This window comes from Alligator sinensis, unplaced genomic scaffold (assembly GCF_000455745.1).
Source record: "Alligator sinensis unplaced genomic scaffold, ASM45574v1 scaffold19_1, whole genome shotgun sequence".
NCBI lineage: Eukaryota > Metazoa > Chordata > Crocodylia > Alligatoridae > Alligator > Alligator sinensis.
The window spans coordinates 855,754-873,716 of record NW_005841916.1 but is presented as its reverse complement, the minus strand read 5'-3'; positions in this window follow the sequence as shown (position 1 = coordinate 873,716).

Here is a 17,963-nt window from a genome sequence, read left to right as displayed (position 1 = left end):
GGCAAGCCAACACACCCCCTGTGGATCCACCCTTGCCCCCCTGCTAACTACCCTAAAAGAAAAGAACCCAGCATCCCAAATCCCCAGCCTCCCAGAGGTTCCTGGAAAATACCCATAGTGGTAAAATTCCTTTCTGATACAAAATTGGGTGGCAAGTTCTTCCCCTGGCCTGACAGAAAAGACTCCAAAGGCAGAATGAGAACTGCTGGAAAGTAAGTGCTGGTTTGTGGGGCAGCTCTCAAAAGGCCAGGGCAGATCAATAAGCCAACACGGAAGTGAGGGAGAAAAGAGAACATCAAGAAGCACATCCCTGGGGGACTGTCTCATTCCAAGAGGAGAAACCAAAAGGCAGTTGTGGTATGGTAAATATTAGGATTGGGATTCACCTAGCCAGAGGGAGACATGCCAAAGAGATGTGAAACAGGAGTGCATTGGATACTGTGCCCATGTTCCTCCACCTGTTATTCATTTGCATGACATGACACTATTGTCCCACTGTGAATCCAGACAGTCCCTTCACCCGGATCTGCTGCCCTCCATCTTCCTGTTTATAAACATAAACAGGAATAGCCTGCTATTTTGATTTTAAAGTGACCCTCTCTTCTCACTTCAATACCCTCTTCTCCTTTCTTTCCTTAGCCCAGGCTCTGATTCTGGCTCCAAAGCACTGCGATTTCTAAGCAGACCCCACTTCTTTATATTGACACAAAGGAACCAGTGGTCTTGTAGGGATATTCTAATGTCTTATGCTTGCTTTTGCACTGCCTGCCAACTCTCACTTCTGCCAGTGCATGCAATGACAGCAAAGTGTAGCCCAGGGTTGCTGGGAGCAGCAGGTTAATTCACTGTTGTCACCTCACAATTCCTGCACAAACATCCTCACAGTGGGCTGTAATGCTGCTACAACTGTAACATGCTGCTGGGTTGTTGGAGGCTGGCAGATTCACCCACACTGTTCTAATAATGGATGCTTGACTTACATAGGTGTGGTAGGTTCTCTCCAAGAGACTCCCCCAGCCTAACTATAACGTATAGGAATGACATTCTAATGACAGCAGCAGCCAGCCAGGCCGGTGGGACATTCATGGCCTACTGCAGGCACAGCCCTGTGGTGCTGCCTGAGATCTGGGGGCTGCACATGGTGAATGGAGCCAGCCCAGCCCACTGGCATGTGCCTTTGGACAGGACTGGGACAATTCTGGTACTGGACCTGGGAGCTGCATGCTATCTTAGGCTTCCACATGCCTGGCCCGATGGCGTGCAGCTACTGCGTGCAGGGTAGGAGCTGCAGGTGGTGGTAGGATCCATCCCAATCCTGTTTGAAGGTGTGTGCCAGCAGGCCGGGCCAACTCCATTCACCATGTGCAATGGAGAATGGAGCATGTGCAGACCTCAGGTCTCTGGTGGTGCTTGACACTATGGGGCTGTGCCTGCAGTGGGCTGTGAGTGCCCTGATGGCCCAGCTGGCTGCTGCTGCCAGTGCCAGTAGCTGTGCACTCCCTTCCACCCCCACCCCCACAAACCCCACCCCCACAAACCTCCCCACACACCCACCCATGAACCCCACACCCACAAATCTCCCCGAAACCCCAGTTGCCCTCACCCCCAGTCCCTACTTAACAGGGACAGAGCTGTTGCTGCAGCCTTGCTTTGCTTTTATTTCCCCTAGCATGCTGAGGCAGTATTCTAGAGTAGCAGGGGCACATGGAAATCAGATTCTCTGGCCAGGTGCTAGAGTATCACCTTGGAAGACCCAGCTACTGTTTGCCTCTGGGCATGCTCCAGGAGCGCACCCGGCACCATTTTTCCCCCAGCGTGTTTTCTTTTGATATCAGGATTTCCTGGTATCAGATTTAGCATCTGCACTGCAAACATGTAGCGTGGGGAACATTTTTTTGTGGTGTGCTTCCTGTGGTGTCTCAAACTGCTTTGAGGTGCTGCAACAGGCACATGCTCACTTGTCTGGATGCAGCCAATGACTCTTCCCCTCCCCTCCCCACTTGGGCACCCTTTTTCTCTGAGAATTTACCCTGAGGCACAATGAGGTTCTGCAAACTGTTGCTACTTTTGGTCAAGTTTGTAAGAGATGCATTAAACCAGCGGCTGATCACTGACTCAGGGAGGGGGGTCCCCCAGCAGCCAATCACTAACACCCCCCACCACCCCAGAAGCACTGGTGGAAAACTGGAAGTGCCACCAGAAAAACCAGAAGTGCTGCTGGTGCTTTTCAGGGGGTGCACTGGCCGGCACTCCCCAGCCGGCAAGGGCCAATTTCAGGGGGGGCACATGCCCCCCCCCATGTCCCCCCCTATGCATCACCTATGACCATACGCACTCTTTGAACACTGCAAAGAGGCCAATGGATAAGTGCAATGGATAAGAGCAATGATGCCCTAAGTACAGGCTTGACTGGATATGACATGGGTGCTGATCATGATACTCTGGCTCACCTTTTCTTAAAAGTAGGGACTGATGCATAATTCCTTACCAGAGAGAGATCGTGTGATCTCTTGTTCTTTAAGATCAAAAGAGAACCACCCACCTGGAGGATAACTTGGTTCCCTTTCTTCTTATGGAAAATGCTATGTTATAGAATTCTTCCTTTCCCCATCACTGCCATTCTATTGAGCTAAACAGATTTGCTCAGCCAGGAAGGCAGAATAAACTCAACTCCTAGCAATGCCATTAATTTTATGAGGTTTGCAGAGGATGTCATTGCTCTGAGCAGGATCTCACAGAGACAACTACAAAAGTTGTTGGTATCTAGTCTCAGCATCTATCTGAAGCAAAGGTCCTGCAGTTATATCACTAAGGGGTCCTGTAATCTCCGAGATGCTTTGTCTTTGTGCTGGGGCAGAAATTGTTACCTTATGTGACCTTTAGTTCTGTGGGATTTGCAGTCTGCCCAGGTGTGCAGTGATATGACCTGGTCCATCGTGCAGACATAAATAAGATGTGTGAAATACGACATGTTTAGACATAGGATGCCCTGCTGATGAGCCTAGGGCCTCTTCAGTATGAGTTCTGGGATGGTTTCTGGGGACCTGAACTGGGTGTTTTTTTTGGACTAGATTACATTTCATGAATATGGATGTTACACTTTATTCATTAATGGACTACTGTATTTTAAATTAATTAATATATTTCTTAAAGTAAATACAATGGAAATACAGTTTGTGGCACTTTGATGGATTCCCTCAATAGAAGAGTAAAACATTTATAGAAAAATGTTGTAAAATCTTAGCAGCGTATCAATTGCATTGTGCATGGCAAATGGTGGAATTTCATTTGGTGTTTTGTGGCACCCTTCAACTAAAGATGAATTTTCACTGACTTAATACTGAAGCGCCTAGACATCCACTCCTGGGGACTATTCCTTATATTGACGATAAACCTAATCAGCACCCACTAACTGAAGGTATTTTTGTCTGTGCACGCACACTCTAGCAATAGGAATGAAATCCTCTAGCCTCCAATATCAGTCTTGCATGCTTCATTTCTCTTATTTTGGAGAATAGCTTGCTCCTGGTTGAGCTTTTTTAAAGCACAGAAAAAAACCCAAAACTTTCTTTCCTGCCATCTCTTCTTTCTGGACCCTGCCTTCTGACTAGAGAGATCGGCTGGCACTCATTGCTTATGCCGCTACACCCTCTATTTAAAGAAAGATTCCCCCAGTGCCACTCTGCTACAGCCCTTCTCACAGCTTTGTCATCTTCTGACATATTTCTGTCCTACTGCCTACTCTGAGTTGCTCTGAGGAAGCTGGAGGCTCTTATCCAGCCCCAGGCTGTGTAAGGTAGAAATCTATAAGCAAGGTTTTGTGGCTTGAGGATGGATTTGACTGTATTTATATTACAGGTGATTTGGGGAAAGCAGAAAGTGAATCTGTAGGGATTGGCTCTTTTTTGTTTGTGTAGGCCCTGAATTTAGTGTGTGATATTGTTCTCTACATAAAACAGTCTCATTTTTTAAACTTTTCATTTACTGCAGCTTCTTTGAGGTGGACTTAAGTACCCTCCAGGTTTACATTGTGAGCTCCTTGGAGCAGGGGTTAGGCTTTCTCTGTTTGGAAAGCTGCTGACACACTCTGGGCACTATTAGCCATATATAGATACAGAGTTGTGAACAGGCACAACAGCACTGAGTTAGAGCATAGGAACTGGAAAGTGAAAACAAGTAATGATTAAAGGCTAAAAGACTGCAGATTAGTTATTTCACAGAGGACAAAAGTTTGTAAATGAGGTTTTGTAACCCCCCCCCCCCCAACTCTTTTAGTAAGAGTAGGGTGCTGTCTGTCTTTTTAAACAGCGGTGGTAATCTTTTAAACATAATCATGTGCATCTAATTTTGCAGTGAGGAACTCATTTTAAGTCTTTGATTTTGCTATCAGACCTGAGTGGGAAGAGGCTATCTTGTCTGGCGACGTGCCTGAGGGCATGGATTCTTTTTTTCTGTTGGATCAAAATCTGTGAACAGTTGCCCTAATGCTATGGGTTGATAAGTAATTTGACCTAAGCATTGTTTACGTGTTGCGGGTGTACTTGTGTGGGGGGCTTGGAATGGAAAAGGCAGATAAGAGTTCTCTTAATGGAGAAACATGATGACTATCGCCCTCATACTCTTCTTGTACTCTGCTGGTTATCTTGTTATGCATCAGTTCTGAAGGGCTGAGCCTCTTTTTATAGCTGGCATGTGATTCTTGTTATTGGGAGTAATGTGGGGGCTAAAACCTCTGTCTAAGTTTTTGGAACAACAGAAAATGTTATATCTGATTAAACCAGGTGCTCAAAGGCTATCCCAAACTTTAAGCAGCAGCATACAGTATACACTTTTAAGCAACTCTAATGGGCTGGAAGAGCATTTTGCGATACTGCATTTTGGGTTACACCAAGCTGACTCAGATGGAAGGTATTTTTAGAACTGTTGTTCAGCTGACAATGCACTTTATGGTTACACAGGAACATAATCCCCTTCCCTATCAGTTGGTGTGGCAATGCTTCCACCTGGTGGCAAATCTAATGAAGAGATCAAGGGGAGCTCATGTTTTAAATTTAGCAAAACTCTGGAAGAGAAAATAAGGATTATCAGAAGATAGATGCACTTTATGTAAGAAGCTAAAACCTCTTTGAGCTCTCAGATTGGGTTTTTTTTTTTGTATTCTGTACAACACATAGGTAGAAGCGCCATCATATACAGTAACTACAAAGCAACATACAACATGGGCTGCATATATGTAGATACTCTTAACAGCAAGATGCACAGTTCCACAGCAGGACCATGTACTAATAAGCAGCCACACAACAGTTCTACACCAAGAGAAAATAAATGTGGATAATAGTTCTTGGATAGCTTGAGAGAGAAATATAGTGCATCCACAGTAAGACTTCTCTCTCTTATTAACATTGTTAAGTCTAATTCGGACAAAGAATAGGGTCCCTTATTGTTATAGGGCTCCTCCAGATGTGCAGGTAAAGGTGTGATGGGATCTGATGCACAATCCACATGATTGTGCTTTCTGCCATGCTATATGGGCATGGCAAGAGGCATGATTCTGCATCAGATCCTATCATGCCTTATTGCTGGTGTAGCTGGGATCACAATACTGGGCTCTTCCTGCACTGGCAAATAGCAAGCTCCTGAGACTGGGAGCTCCTTCAGCTGATTGGGGTCCCAGCTGCGAGGCCACACCATATGCTCCCACTGCTGGGCCATGCACCCCTGCAACTGGAAGCCCAGTCAGCTGATCCAGGCTTCCAGCTGTGGAGTTGTACCTGGCCACATGTTCAATTAATAGCATCATAGGAACCAGCTACAAAGTTAGTACAGAGTTTTTGTGGAATAACTTCATAACGTATTTTTTTTATTTTATGACATAGTTAATTGCTTTAATGTGTGGCAGGGTTACAATTTAAGTTTTGATTGTCTGGTTAATTGTGTCTTAAGTGTGTCATGGGACAGAGGGATTCGTATGGAAGAGACAGACATGAAGTTAAGACTGAAGGCACTCACTCCCCTTTGCTTCTATTGTCCCATTGGAACGGGAGAATTTGAAAAGTCTCATAAATTTTTGGCAAAGTCTGGAAATGCAAAGTTAAGGTGACACTTTCCACCCAATACAGTGACACAACCAGAACACTGCCCTGAGGAGGTTCTCATAAAACACACACTGTACTTTTCCCTTTCCTCAGCCTCTGCCAGCAAGCATTGAGTACTGCCCAGACCAATTGTGCTGCATAGAGTATAGCAATCGTTCAGACAGCTCTAGCAGTGGCAACTCTTAATCAGAATTGTGCTATGCACAGGAAAGAGGACAGGTTTGAGCATGACCAGCTAGGTGATTCTTGTAGTTTCAGTACCCAGAATGGCAGTAAGACCATTGGCTATGGCTGATTAAAAGTTTCAGCTAAGACTGTTTCAGTGGATAATCTGAGGTCTGATTAAATGAAACTTTTCTGTGAAAGATTTAAAGTTTTTATTTATTTATATATATTACCCAGACCCCAGAAGATTCAGGCTTTTGGCCAAAAAGTTGAAAATTTCAGTGAAAACATTATGTTTCTGATAAAGAAGTTCCGTTGGCCAAGATCACTTATGCTGACATTTTATTTCTGCTAGAGGATTTCTAGCTAGAGATAGCTGAGATTCATAAATACTGTCAGGAGGATGCCTTTTGGAATCAGGTGGACTCTATCCTTTAAAGTGTGTCTGGCCTAAAATGAGCCGTGTGAGTACAGTTAGTGGAGACATATCCAGACCAGCTTGAGTACTGGGAGCAGTGGAGTTATGGCAGGATGGAGCTCAGTCTAAAGTAGTCACCCAAGCAAGCAATCTAGCATGCACATCCTGCGCTAAAACCAGGATGCAGTAACTAGAATAGTTGGTAACTAGAATTAAAACTAGCTCAGGTATGTCTGCATGTGTGTCAGTCACAGCTGGCTATAGCGTGGTCACAGCTCAGTGATTCTAAAGGGTGTCTTGGGGCACCACGCAGTGTTTACTGATAGGTGTGAAACCACGAGTCACAAGATAAACCTAGAGACTGCAGAAGGAACCCATAGTGTCAAAACCATTCTGAGCTGGTGTAGTCTTTATGAGTAGGGACCTACTTAAATTGTGGTTAGGCAGTTTTTGCAGAAACTGAAAAACAGTGGTTTCCATGATCACTGTGAAAAATGGCATTTCTTGCAATTTTATATGGAATCTCCTAAAAAAACAAAACAAAACACCCCCCCCAAAAAAAAAAAAAAAAAAAAAAAAAAAAAAAAAAAAAAAAAAAAAAAAAAAAAAAAAAAAAAAAAAAAAAAAAAAAAAAAAAAAAAAAAAAAAAAAAAAAAAAAAAAAAAAAAAAAAAAAAAAAAAAAAAAAAAAAAAAAAAAAAAAAAAAAAAAAAAAAAAAAAAAAAAAAAAAAAAAAAAAAAAAAAAAAAAAAAAAAAAAAAAAAAAAAAAAAAAAAAAAAAAAAAAAAAAAAAAAAAAAAAAAAAAAAAAAAAAAAAAAAAAAAAAAAAAAAAAAAAAAAAAAAAAAAAAAAAAAAAAAAAAAAAAAAAAAAAAAAAAAAAAAAAAAAAAAAAAAAAAAAAAAAAAAAAAAAAAAAAAAAAAAAAAAAAAAAAAAAAAAAAAAAAAAAAAAAAAAAAAAAAAAAAAAAAAAAAAAAAAAAAAAAAAAAAAAAAAAAAAAAAAAAAAAAAAAAAAAAAAAAAAAAAAAAAAAAAAAAAAAAAAAAAAAAAAAAAAAAAAAAAAAAAAAAAAAAAAAAAAAAAAAAAAAAAAAAAAAAAAAAAGCTCGTGATGAAGACTCAATGAAGGTATCAGTCAGGACAGCAAAAGGGTTTCAGTGCCATCTTTTAAGAAGCCAGATGCAATGCTGCAGTAATGCTGCAAGCTGAAGATGACTGATTGGCCTCTTGGCGAGGGGCAGGGCTACTGGGACCCCCTGGCCAATCAGCGGCGAGGGGGGGCTCTCTGTGAAAAGACTGCAAAACTGTCATCATGCGCTGTGAGCAGCCCATGAAACTCCCTTCATCTCACTATGATTTAGGTAGGTCCCTATTTATGAGGTCTTTGCAATAGAAGAATTGCTCTAGTATTTTTCTAAAGTCAAATAATAAGTGGAAGCTAAGAGCTGGCGTTTTCTGAGGAATGCGTCTCAAGTCTAACAAGGTTGAGAACCAGTGCCATAACTATGAAAAACTAGGGATTTCCAGGATATTGAATCACCTTTTTGTGCAAGATTTTCTAAACAGTTTAGAAACCCTTGATAAACCCTAGTACCTCTCCCATACAGACAGAGTTAAAATGTATCACTGTTTAAAGTTAAAGCAGAATTAGTGTGTAGCTGAATGATTCAAAGTAGCTTGTCAGAAGCTGGCTCAGCTAAAAAATCCTGTATATGTCTCAAAATTATTCATTTCTTTAATCTTTGTGCATTTGGAGCAGTTTACAGTAGCCTACAGCAGCATCTCCTGAGAAAATGGCAAGAAGAATATGCAATATTACAGTAACACACAATCCACATTGTTTATAAAGAGATAAATGTACTAAACCATCTATTTCACAAGATGCACACTAGAACAATGTGGGGCTTGTTACTCTTACGGCCCCAGCACCACGCTCTGTATCACAGAGCCTTTCCCTAGTCTTTACTGAACAGAACTGATGCCTTCTTGCCTGTTCACTTTGTCTGCTAGCACCACTCATTTTCAAGAAGTTTCCCCTTGCTGCAATGCATTTTGAAGTTCCTTCTCTAGAATCTTTATAATTTCACAGGAAAAAGTCTAGCGATATGAACTGGCTTATTCTTGATGCCCTTACACTGGGGTACAGAAATACTCCATTTCAAACATGCATGAAGTAAAACTCCCAGATTTAACTGACCAGTCCTACATAACAGGTAGCTGGCTTGCTAATAGAGAAAGGTTTACTCACTGGATTCATGTTCCCAGAGTGCAAGGAAGACACAAACTTCTTTTTACTATGAGTAATATGGCTCCAAAGGAAATAACAAACATTCATCAGCTGCCCTTCAGCAGTTCACTGTTTCTGCTAGTCTTAACCCTGAGCTAGCTACTGTTCTTAGTCAGCTAATCTCCAGAATCACTCATCTCCAAGGGGAAGGTGCCCCCTATCCATTGATCTGTCCCAGTTACGATAGAGGAGAACAATGTAGATTAAAGCTAACCAGAGCCTGGATACATTTTCAGGATCCATTCAGGCAGACACAGCTCTATTTGCTGTACACCTCCCTTTACAACAAATATCCCCCATTTCAGCTGCTCATGGTACCCTCCCTGTAATTCCGGACAGACTCATCCTCCCACACAAACAGCTTAGTTTGTAATATACTCTATATTCCCCCATCAAGAGTCAATCACTGTTGGGTTCATCAATCTCTCCAACTGGCTCTTGCCACATGGGATTCTTTTAACTCACTGGTTAACACTGGCCTTTGTCATGCCCTTGTCTCTGAAACCCCTGGGTTGATATTTACTCTTCTACATTGGTCAGGTAGCTGTCACTCTTCATACTTTTACAGTTCTGCTCAAGGTATCCAACATTGAAATCAAGAAGGCAACTCAGTCAGGTCACTGCAAGCCTGAGGGTTGTCCATTGCTGTAGCCTCACTATTGGGTTGTGTCAGTAAGATTTGAGGACTGGGGAGGAGCACTGCATTCATGATATCTTAGCTATCAGTTATTTGGCTCTTCCTGTCCTGTGGAAGGTAGCCACCAGGCTCTAGTGGGTTGTGAAGCACTGACCCACTCCCCAGGCAGGGAAGTGAAGGGAGAGGGTGACCTGATATGAGCCAGGCAGTCCTGGGGAAGGAGTCATAGAAGCTATTCCTCTTCTCACACCCTTGCCTGGGCCAGATTGTGCTGTGCTAGGGTTAAAAGAGCAGGATAATTACTTCCCCAGCTATGATTAAGAAGTCTATTATAAACAACTGCTATAGAAAACTATGGCCCAGATTATGTGGCAAAAAAAGAGGCTAATGAACAGGGGATGTAGGAACCAGCCCGACAACATAAGGACCAGTCTTTATGTGTTTTCATAGGGCTGCTAAGTTTGGATTTGGACGAGAAGGCAAGATGGTGGTAAATGAAGTGCAAATCTTAATGTCACCCCACACCCACAACCATAGGTTAGTCCTTTTTAGGCTACTTGAAAAAGTTGTGCCTGTATTTTCCTCTGTAGCAATACCTGTCCTGGACCTTACCAAGACATCTATTTGTTAGAAAATGTGCTGGACCCCCAAATATGAAGAGGCCTCTCAAGAAATCAGAGGTCCCTTGTACAAACAGCTGATGCTGGTGCTATGAACCCATGAACTTGCAAAGTGATCTGCTCTACGGGTAGATGCCTCAACAGCTGTGTGCCTATCCTCAGTTCTCCTTCATAAAGTTATAGCTGTATGAAGGCCAAGAACATCCTATGCTGTACCTCAGTCAGGGATTGTTTCCACAAAAGATGTATACTATAAAAGAAATGCCTAGCTGAAGTAGGCTGTATTATCTTCTGGGTGAATACATGAGGTTAACAGCAAATCATACCCTGTTTTAAAAGGCTGAATAGTATAAAGACTACTAAAACCTGGGTTGTGAGGGGCTACCTCAAGCTGCTGCATTATTCCTTCTGGGTAGAGCACTTGGAAAGGTATTACCACAGGAATGGTGGGATGTACAGATCTTATGATAACAGCCCAGACAGAGTTAATAAATTACCTCCTCAGCTATATATAGGGAGCAGATTAGAAACAGCCTCTATGAAAAAACTGTAGGCAAGGCAGAATAGTAGCCAGGCTGGAGAAACTCTTAAAGGGACCCCCAGAACTAATGTTCACTAATCTAAATTAAGGCAATGATGAATCCATAGTATTAATCCTCCCTGGCAGTGCTCACCACTCTGCACAGTGCTCACAGTGCCCTCATTACAACACCCAATTACTGCTAGCTGCTTTAATGAGAGAGCAATTGCAAACCATGTATGTGTAATCCTCACAGCTACCAAGCTGTTCAGCACTGCTGGTGCTGAGACCATCTGTAATGTCAGGAATGGCAGAAGAGCCCTCTACTGTACAGAAGGAAGCAGACAGGGCCAGCAGCTGTTCAAAGATATCACTGAATAAAAAATATTTCATATAACTTAGTGGGTCTCTCTGATACCGAGTTTCAGGATCACCTTTCCAGGTGAGTTTTCAGTCTACAATCTTGGTTCTTATTATAAGCATGTTTATCTGTTTCAGTATGTGCAAAAGCAATAAAAAAGAACCCAGGTACCTTCTTCTCTCTGTATTACAGTCTTGGCACTAGGTATCTTTTGGGTTTCCAATGTGCCCACAAATTGTACAGTATACATACGGTAACACAGCCAGCTGTGGGGTGGAAGGATAGATGGCAGATGGACAGAGGCCCAAAGCTGGGAGGCAAATTCTTTCATGGACACTGAGGCATATCCCAAGTCTTGTGAAAATATCCTTTTAACCATTTATCCTGGCCACCCAGTAAATGTATCACGTTAGCTTGCTCTCTTGGTCACAACTGGGTATGTCTATATGAAACGCTTTTCTGTGCAGTAGGCTAATCTACTCCACAATAAAGCATCCTGTGCAACTGCACAGGAACTACTGTGCAGTAGATTAGTCTACTGTGTGGTTTTCTACTATCTGTAAATACAGGTAGTAGATACACTGTGCGCAATAACTACTGCATAGTAGTGCACGGTTACATAGGGCAGCAGGGGGCAGGAGAACTCTCCCCTCCTCCAGGAGCTGCGGGGCCAACTCTGATTGTGGAGCTGGGGTGAAGACAATGCCCATGCCCCTGCAGCAGGAAGCTCCTGGCTCCAGCTCTGAGATAGGATGTGGTTACAACAGCATAAGGATGAGTGGGCTGGGGCTTGGCCATAGCACCCAAGAATATGTTGAAATTAATTATTGGAGCTGTGGGTGACAGATGCCTCACACGTGGGCTATAAATGGGACAGTTATATGTGTTAACCACATGGAAGCATCATGGCTAATACTGTGCTCTGGATAGTACTGCACCTCTCACCCTACTGCTTTGCACCCCCCTTGCACCTTCTCTGTAGCAGTGGGAGGTTTGCTGCTTTGGTGGGGAGATGTCACTTCCTTTTTTATTTTTTTGCAGCCAACATGCATGTTGAGTGGCCAAAACCACCCCCTGTTCTCTGCTTCCAAGGCAGCAAACCTTCCACTGCTGCCCCTGCATTGCCTTTACTGCTCTGCCCTCCGGGCTGCTGAAGACAGGTGCTTCAGGGAAAGTGCTGGGAACCAAGGGGCAGAACAGGGGACAGGAGGGTGAGAACCCCTTCATTTCCACTCCCCCCTCCCAATTTAGGCAACGCCAGAGGCTCATGTTCCCCTTGCCCACTCGTCCTTATGCTGTTGTAACCACATCAGCTCAACAAGTAAAGGAAAAGAATAAAGCTTTCCCCTTTGAGCTCAAAAGGAAAGGGTTGTGGTTTTCTGAAAGAATACTGGGTTTGGGTTGGGCCTACTAAAGAGAGCTGCAAGGAACTTGCGAATTATAAAATACTGTCAGGTCCATTCCCCCCGCCCCACTAATGTGATAATAGTTTTGCACTCAGTCTTCATAGGAGCAAACAAATGTACACTAGAGAGTCAGGTCAGGTCCCTTGTGTGCCCCTACACACAGACACCTGCTGCAGCTACACCTGAACTTCTAATTATGTCATTTTTTTTCTTTTTTCCCCTACTACTGTGTGGCATTTCTTAGAAAAAACATATGGCTGGCAGTTTTGAATGTTTTTTTCTCTTCCTCCATAGCTGTATCTCTGTTCTCTGGTCCAAAATGTTTCTCTCTAAATACAAGCTTGGTTAGAAAAGGAAATGATATTGAGATCAGATGATTTGAGCTCTCCTGGATGTGTTATACATGTAGCCCTCCTGTTGAAACTGACCTTTCTACTGATATGGGTCAATGGAGGGAATAAAAAGAGTGAGGCCCAGCTGAAGAGCTAGCAATGGCTCTCATTAGGGTTACTCAAACTTTTCTGTTATAATGTCCTGCTCTCAGTTAGTTGGGATCTGCCTGAAGGCAAAATTTTCTGGAAAACGTGAGTCAAAAGAACAGTTGTTTGTGAGTCTGAGGTTAAATATGTGCATGTGGAGGGCAAAATGCTTTCTCTGATGTTAACAGAAGTGCAAATCTGCTCATCCAGGGCCCTTCTAGGTACATTTCCAGGGGCAGAGTTCAGTTTTCCCCTACAGGATCTGTGGATGAAGGCTGATTAGGAACTGTGAATAAGCGTGTTCCCTTGCTAGCCCCTCGCCCTTCTGTGGAAGTAGTTGATTTCTTCTGGAGTGAGATTATTGGGTAGACGTGTAGCTACAACACTTCTAAAGATGACCATTCCTGTTCCCTGGGCCATAGCCAGCAACACACTGGGCTGTACTGAGTCCCTGTAATGTCATGTTAAAATAGTCTTCTTCTTCCCCATGAGTTCAGTTTGGTTTGAGAGAGTGACTGGTTTCAGAAAAAGGCTAATACGAAATGGTTGGCAGTGCTATCTGCTGTCAGTGCTAGGGTAGGTAGGCACTGCTTTGGGAATGGCCTGGATGCATTAAAAGTTGATTGGATTTTTAGATAATGTGTTTTGCCTTGTCCCTTTATATTCCTGCCATATATTAGAATAGTATTTGTTACTATTGCACATTTAACAACAGGATGGGTTGCAGCATTTTGCTACAGGCACTTTACCATCGTTTTTTGTCTGCATTTCATGTGTCACAAAGATGACCCTGTGGAGGCAGTTTATTAATAGATGGCTCTAATGGTCCCACCTGCCTTTTAAAAATCCAAGTAAGTATGAAAGGAGAGCTGTTTTGCCATGAGTTAACTTTAAGGATGGAAGGGTTACATGACAGGGATTTTGAAATGAGTACTGATGAGTTAGACCAGGCATTGGCAACCTATGGCCCACAGGCTGGATCCGACCTGCAAAACCTTTGGTGGCATTTGGTAGTGGTAGTGGGGTTTTATCTCGTGGGCACTTTCCCCATTTGCCACAGGGAGAAATGTCAACTGTGGGTGTTTTCTCCACAAGGCTGGGGAGACAAGTAATTTGGTGGTGGTGGCTTCGTCCTAGTGCCCATCCATCCATCGGCCTGCAGCTAGAAAAGGCTGCCTACACCTGAGTTAGGTTGTGATTGTGTGCAGGCAGGTAGTATAGATCCCTCACGGTCTGTACGGGTCCACACTGTGACATTTGTAGTATATTTTTTACCCTTACAGGGTCTGTGCTGAAGTCTGTTTGTTTCCCTTTATGCCACTCTTTTACCTTGCACTAGCTTCACAGTTAGTGTACACAGAGTTGCCAACCTAAGAAATACTTTTTTACTGACAGTTTGCACATTTCTTACTGAGAGAAAAACTTTTTTACTGATGTGTGTTTTTACTGTCAGTGGGGAAACCCTCCCCCCCCTTGGGTGTTGGCAGCCCTGATTGTAGTAGTGATTTTATACTCACTGCAAGGGTCCCCTACTCATCCCATACCCTGCATCATGCTGCCCCCGCCCCGCCCAGCCCCCAGCTTGACTCTTGCCAGCTCTGCTCCCCATGTCCTGGCACAAACCCCTACCCAATGCCTCTCCCCGTCCCAGCCTGCAGTTCCAGTCCTGGCTGCACTGCCCACTTCCTTGTACCCTTGATGCCACCAACTGCTAGGGCAAAGGATGGGCATAAGGACTCTGAGGCAGCACATTGTTTGAGAGGGCAGCAGGGGTCTAGCAGGCTCCAGTGTATGAAAAGCACTGACAAGAACTCTTTGCATGCTGGATGTTGGATTTCCACTCAGGCCGCAGGTAATGGTTTTGTGTGCTATCTGTCTTTCAGTGCCACTCCAACTTTTTTGCTGGGATAGAGCTTAAAGCTGTGGTGGCTCATTTTTTCACAGAAGGGAAAATGTTTTTATGGATTTTTACTGACAGGTGTTTTTAGGGTGTTTTTTTTTTACAGAGCGTCTATAAATTTCTGAACAGTTGGCAACCCTAGTCCCCCATCAGATACACAGTATATTTTATGGTTAGTTCCTCTGTACTACAAAAGTCTATCTCTGTAGGCTTTAACTTGTGTATCTACATCCTCTGGGGGAGTGACTAACTGACTGCTTGGCCTTCACTGAGCTTTATGTGAGAGACAAGGTTTCTTTCATGTAAGGCAGCAGGAGGCTGTGGCTCTGAACGTTAGACTAATGATCTTAAATGTAGACTGGACGCTCAGGCATTATAATAAAAAGACTGCCTCTAGGCAGCTGTATTGCATAATAAGTGCAGGAAGGAGGATTGCTGTGATTTGTGTCTTTGACCAGAAGCAAGCAGCTCAGGACTGAGAACAGGCAGGTGAAGACTTTTGTATGTGCCGTAGTGGAAGTGAATGGACAAATGGGTTTGAAAGAGTTTGCTTCTGGTCTTCAGGGATGGATCTGGGGGCAGGATGTAGACATTCACTTGCACCCCACTTAGATTCCTGTTCCACCCAAACTTTAAACCCAATCGCCTAGGAGGGGGTACATTTTTATTCAGGCAGTGCTGAGACAGTCAATTAACTTCATGGTTTAGTATCATCTCCCTGATACCTGCTAATCTCCCTCCACTTCACAGGTGTTCACAACCCTCTGTCCTTTTTAATGGTCTTGATGGAGGCACTGTCAAAGCGCTCAAGAAGGCTAGATTGTGTTAATTTAGGACTCTGAATAAGAGATGCAAGTTTAACTATCATGATTCTAGGACTAATGAGACAGTATTTTTTGATAATTATGACTATTTTTTGCTTAGTTTGTGTTTTTGACATTGATATAGAATCTAGGAAATTAGTGCATAGTCCAATAATTATATTTGTTTTTGCTTTGATCTTAAACTGAATAATATAGTGCCACCCATTAGCATCTTAGTAAAGCTTCTAGTTAATCCTTGATTGGGGAAAAATGTGTGTTGTATTATATGTGATGTGCTGCAGCACCTGCACCCTACTTTTAAAGTCCTAAATCCGCCCATGCTGGTATATTTTACATTGGGCTGGATTAAATAAAGGATACCCTTACATATATGATTCACCATTTATTTGAGTATTCACTGGTGTGGGTAGAACTGATGGATTTTTTGTATTTGTTTTGAAAAGCTGGTAGGGACTGAAATAAGATGCCAAGCGCTTTCTGAACAAGGCTGACTGCAATGGAAACTTCATTCCCATCTATGGGCTGATTGGCCTATATGGGATGAAACAGTGGTCTCATTGGTAGTATTAGTGGATTAGAATTCATTTAAACACATTAGTTCTTATGTGGGCTTTTTATTAAGGTTCACAAAAGGGGTCAAGAAAAGATTGACTGCAGTGGCATCTATTTCTCATCCACAGAGGCAGCTAGTTCAGAAGACTGGACTACTTCAGCATTGCTGCTGCGCATCCTGCACGTCTCCTGTAGAAAGTGGACTTTTGCAGAGCTGACAATCAGGTATCTTTCATCAGCAATAACATTTATTAATGTTATCAGGGGCATTCTCTTACTGCAGTAAAAGCGCCAATGGAAAGAACAGAGCATGTCATTACAAAGACTTTCTTCCACAGTTGTAGCCAAACTCTAAGTAGAAGCATTTTAGCAGAACAGAGTGAATAATATGAAACTGAGGTCCAACTATTAGTTTAATTCTTTTAAGTGAGCTTTCTTCAGCTCTGTTCAACCCCTGGATGTTTTTTACACACAGGTTTCAGAGGAACTAATGGAATTTGCAAAATTGTGTTGACTTGGGTGTGAAGAGTTTAACCGAAAAGTCTGGAGGAAACATTTCAAATTATTAATTCATTTTGTTTGAACATTTATGGAGAAAAATGTTTTGACTTTCTGTTTAGAAGTTATGTTTTTCAATTAAAAGTTGACTAAAATAAAAAAAAAAATTAGTTGTTGAGTTAGTTTGCGTTAACAAATGGATTTACATTTATATGTACTTCTAAGTATTTCCAGTGTACAATTAGATTAAACTAGAAGAAAAGTTTGTTGCAACAAGTTTGTGTTGTTTAATGCACATATGATGCAATACTAATAATGTGATAGTAATAATGACAAAGGTTTCTATATTTATCATAAGTTCACACCAAGCATTAATTAAATGATAAAAAATGTGGTTCCTGCTGTGAAGAATTACAGTCTGGTATTGATCTTCCAATGATTTATGCCAACGTATAGAGTTACTCCCACAGAAGTTATGCGTAGGATCAGGCTGTAAATCAGATATCCCTAGGACATACACCTGAACAAAAAAGGGAGTCAGAAAAAGACATTCAAGCAATAAAAGATAATGTGAGTTGTACTGGCATGAAATCATAATTTTTGACCATTTTGAAATGAAGATGGAAGAGAAGTAAGAAACTAAATAGACAAAGTCAGTAATGGGAAGTGAGGAAAGAAGTTAGATTTGAGGGAGGATTTGAAGGATGAAAGCAAAAATTAAGAGTTGGACAAAAATTTCCAACAAAGAATTTTTTTCTTGGAAAATGTAGATTTTTTTTTTTTGCCAAACTTGCAAAATAGACACGTTGATATCAGCATCAATTTCAACCAAAATGTTTCATTTCAAAATGTCATTTCAGTTTAATGATGTCAGCTTAAGGGGATGTATCACTTTGAAATGACAGTTTCCATGTTGAGTAGACATTCCTGAATTAAAGAGTTTGGTCAAAATAAACATGCAATTATAAAACATTTTGCTTCAGATCAACCTGCTGTTTCAAAGGGTGAAAACATTGATTCAGTTACAAGGGTCAGAATTTTTTATTTTGATACTTACAAATTAAATACCCTATGACTGATATTTTGGGATGATTTTGATCACAAGTGGGAATAGACACATATGTTAAGATGTGATTGAAATTCTAGTTTCTAGTCAGCGGCAAGCTCTGAAGTTTGCTTTACAGAAAGAAGGGTGTTGAGTCAGG